The sequence below is a fragment of the Austrofundulus limnaeus genome, unplaced genomic scaffold, assembly GCF_001266775.1.
Source record: "Austrofundulus limnaeus strain Quisiro unplaced genomic scaffold, Austrofundulus_limnaeus-1.0 Scaffold813, whole genome shotgun sequence".
In the NCBI taxonomy this organism is placed as follows: domain Eukaryota; kingdom Metazoa; phylum Chordata; class Actinopteri; order Cyprinodontiformes; family Rivulidae; genus Austrofundulus; species Austrofundulus limnaeus.
In genome coordinates, this window is record NW_013953215.1 from 62,137 (window position 1) to 66,828 (window position 4,692).

The window sequence follows — 4,692 nt, forward strand, 5'->3', positions numbered from 1 at the left end:
GGGCTTAAAAGCCTGAATTTTGCCTGAAACTCTCAGACTGAAGAAGTCTCTTGGAGGAGAGACGAAACGTTTCATTAGAGAAGAACCCGTCCAGAGGACCTATACAATTTTTTTTTCTTTTTGCTAACCCAAAGATTAGCTCCGCAATTTCTAAAGCACTTATGAAAATATTTAGGTCCGCAACTTCAAAAATGCTAATACCATAGAAAAACTAGTGGAAGCTAATTTTAAAGCGCAAGTTAATTTTGACACTTACTAGCAGACAACAATTCATGTACAATATATGTACAACACTGCCAACTAGTGGTGTATGAACCCTTGAACAGTTTAATCCTACAATAGTGATGTGACGTTCACGAACAATCCAAATCTTTTGAACGGCTCTTTACAACAAACGATAGGAGGCGAGTTGTGGGCAGGAATGAGCCATTTCTAGTTTTATATATTTTATTCCTCATTTAATCTTTATTTTTTCATTCTTAAATCACTCCTGCTTTGCTTTTTCATAGAAAACAGGAGAACAGAAGCTCACAGGAAAGACGGAGGGAGATTTCTGCTTGACAAAACGCATGGTTCCGGCCACGTAACGTGATGACATCATCACGTCGCCATACGTGATGATGTATTTCCTGATGTGATGATGTAACTCATTCAAAAACAAACAGCTCTATGAAACAAACAAGATCCTAAGATCCAGATCCCATCAAAGAGCCATTTATCCATCACTATCCAACAAGTGCTGATTGCTGGGGATGTGATTTTATGAAACAGACATTTGGCTCCTGGTGTAAAAATTAAAAAGTTGTTGAGGATTGCTAGTTCGGCTGCTTTTTTGTCTTTTTCTTTTGTTTGTTGTAGATTTTTCATTAAAGAAGCATCAATAAAGTAATTTTAAAACTGTTTATTGGAAAACTGAAGCGATGCATTCTGGGTACATGACAGATTTGATTTGTGACGGGAAACAAAAGTTTTCCACGTAGTTGCTCCAGTTGACCACTAGATGTCTGTCTAACCCCATTGGCCAATTGCTTCGACCAATTACGTCAAATATTGAGCTCCAGCATTTAAACTTTATTCTTTTTTTTTTAAAAAAGGAGCTCCAATTGTAAATTAAAATAAATCAATACATACTAAATTTTAGTATGGATTACAAACGTTTACTGTTTTTACTGGGACAGGGAGTTCTAAACATTACCTTCCTGCTACGTACGCAGACACAAAGCATTGTGGGAAATCAGAACCGTGACCGAAAGGAACAGTCAGCAGGATGTATACCTTCACAGTAAGTGTGTTTATCTGGGAGGGGTGCTGTTGGATAGATCACATGTGTTGTGATTCATTGACAGTCATACCTTCTGCTGTTCAACATAATGATGACTGGTAGATAATTAGTTATTAGTGGTACTGGTTTTTAATTTTAGAAAGTGCAAATTTATGAATTATAAAAATTAGTAAGTCCACTAAAGAGCAAACAAAAATATTTAGGTCCACAGTTAGTGGATTTGCACTTTAGCGGGCTGGTGCCCACCACTGGAAGCCAGTCTGTGTTAAGGCTTCCATATTAAATTAAATTTGTCTGACAAAGCCCACAGCATCATTTACAGACACTTTGTTCAGCTCGGTACATCTCTCTTCCTGGTAGAAGATGGTTGCTCACAGTACATGCAATTTTTGCATAGCTTCTTAGATTAGCTTCTTCATGGTCGAGCTGGTGCACTGCATACGTCACGTACAAATGTTAGCAAGTAAAGCAGATTCAGTCATTTTAAACTTCAACAGAGAGTCCAGGCCTGCAGCTTCTCAGGTTAAAGATCCTCTGTATGAAGCAAAGTGAAGAACAAGGGGCTGGTTTTTCCTTTATTGTGTTTATTTTCTAACAGCTAATGAAGAAGATTTCTCAACAGGCAAAGAATGTTTTTAATAAAATAATATTTTCTGATTTTCCAGCAGATGAAAACAACAACAAGTAAACAGAATTGTATTGATAATCAATAATACTGAGACAGTTTTCCTGGGTGGTGGTTTTAAATAGCATTTGTCTACTATATTCTTTTTAGTAGCTGAATGGGTTTATGTCCAGGGGCTGGTTAATCTTGGGGAAAAAACACTTTTTTATTATACTCATAAATAATTGTTACACAATTTTCAACCCGTGAGTTAAATTGTGTTGTCCTGATGAGCATTTATACAGAAAACAACCTGAGTGTGATAAACTGGTCATTTTTTTTCTTTTTCAATTTTATTTCACAATAAAAAAATCATAAAATAAGAAGAGAAGAATAAAATAAAACAAAAAAGAATAGTGAGTGCCATAAAAACAGATGTGAAGGAAAATTGCTAAAAAAAAAAAAAAACCTCAAGGGGCTTAACAAGAGGCAATCTCCGAAAAAGAAATAACAAAAATTACAAAACTTTAAAAAATCCATACATTACAAAAAATAAAACACTATATAAACAGCAAAAAAAAAAAAAAAACTTTCAATAATCAAACCCATAAGGGAAACCAGAACAACTTAAGAGCAACAATCTGATTCTTCGCTTAAAAACCTCTTTGGAAACGTCCAGAAGAGATCCTGAAGACTGGTCCACATCTCTGAGCCTCTGTATAAAACACTAAACTGTTTGAGTTGTACCACAGTAAGGGGCTCTAATAAGACTATTTCTACGAGTTGAATACTCATGAAATTCGTTATTAAAAGTAAAAATGTTACAAAAACGCTGGGGAAGTAACTTTTTTTTATAGAACTATAAACAAATAAAGCAATCTGAAGTTGATTCACTTGGTAAACACTAAGAATATTTGCCTGAGAGGGATGTCTACGAGTTACACAAATATTATACTTAAAGCTCGCTCCTGAAGTCGAAAAATAGATTCCAGTTTGGATGGGTAGCACAAGTAATATTACAGTAATTTATATATGAATACAGCTTAGTACAACACAACATAGTTGCAACTTTTTTATTAATCAGATGCCAGATTGTCCCTGATATTCCAACCACTGAATATTTTTGTTCTTACAGCACTAATATGAGGTTTTCAGGACATTGTAATCAAAACTATTATCAATTTGTATTTTCATTGTAGATTTAAATATATTAGACTTAATACCAAAAAAATATAAAAAAAATTATGTTAAGTGACAATTTATTTGACTTAAACCAAGTGGATAACTTGTTGTTCTTCATTAATGACCTTTATTAAAATTTCTGGGTTTTTATGAGAATAAAACACATCTTTCATAAGGGCAAATTGTTTTCTCCGTGTCCTTTAAGTGTGGAAAACTGAATGTTTGTAAGTGTGTGGGATATTTAGTACAAGTGACCTTACAGATAAACAATCCTGTTTTCTAACTCTGATTGTACAAAGACACTATGTTGAGAGATAAAAGCCACAGACAGCAGGGAGGAGTGAGTAAAGCACATCATGACTTCAGTGTAGTACTTTATAAAACAGAGTACTGAGGGTACTGCTGGCTCACAGCCACAGAAGGGCATGGAGAGGTGCTTGTGGTTGGGGATGGGGTGTTGGTTTAAAGCATTGATGGAAAGTGCAGCAAAGACAAAAATCAATATTTGCCGGGTGGATGAAAATTTCTTCAGCTTCCCAGCTGGTTGTCTTCAGGAGCCTGGCTGCTTTTCTTCCCGACTATTTTCCACTTGGTCCTTTATCTCCTGTGAGAATCCCTCATTCACTGTGCTTACTCTAGAACTTTTTATCATACAGATTGAAAACAGAGGGATTGTCACGAGGGGAATCATGTGATTGGAAATTCATCATGCACCCAGGCCAACCACACATGGTTGTGTATTTACTTCACGCTCAGAGCTGTGACCTTTTCAAATGGTTTCATTAGGACATGTGTGCGTGTAGGTTTTAAGTATTTGTGTCCCAGACACTGCCGTTGTTACCCTGAGCTGATAAACGGTGGCCAAAATCAGGAGACTTTTCTGCCTCTGACTACTTTCTGTGCTGTATTGATGCAAGGACCACACACATTTACTGTCAGCAGTGTATGGTAAGCCATAAATTAGTAATGTGTTGGTCATTGCTTGCAGAACTGCTTTATAACTGACTTTAAGCAACAGAGCATCAGGATAAAAGCCCCAGATCAATTTAATGGTCTTAAAGACAGTGTTGTCTCTTGAAAATGTCTCTTGTGACATTTGCAACTCTAACATCTGTGTTTCCTAGAGCTAAAAGCCACGTGTAACACACCACCGTCGATATCATTGGCAATGAGGCAATCAGTCAAGATGTCACAGTGAGTATGTGCCAACCTGTGGAAGTGATGGAAGACATGGCTGTGAGCCACCAGGGGGTAGGGCTGTTCTGGGTTCTGGGTGAAGGTTTCTTCAATGGCAGCAGTGCTGGCTCTGGCCATTTTGGTGCCCTAGGCGAGTTGAAGCTTTCCCAGAAAGCAAATAAATAACAACATACATGTCAACTTGTACAGATTGTCTGTAAGGGTGTATTCAGACCAGGAAAGTCCTTTGGTTTGTTTGGTCCAAACCAAAAATGGACTTTTTTTTCGTTTGGTGCGGTTTGCATTCACATTGTGCTTTTTTTTACAAATGAACTATAAGTTGTAAACAAAGGCATCAGGCTGACGATCATTGCTCCCATTGGACAAAAAAAGGACGGGGGCGGGACTGAGCCCCAGACCCAGAAGAAAACAAGGAAGTCCTGCATGC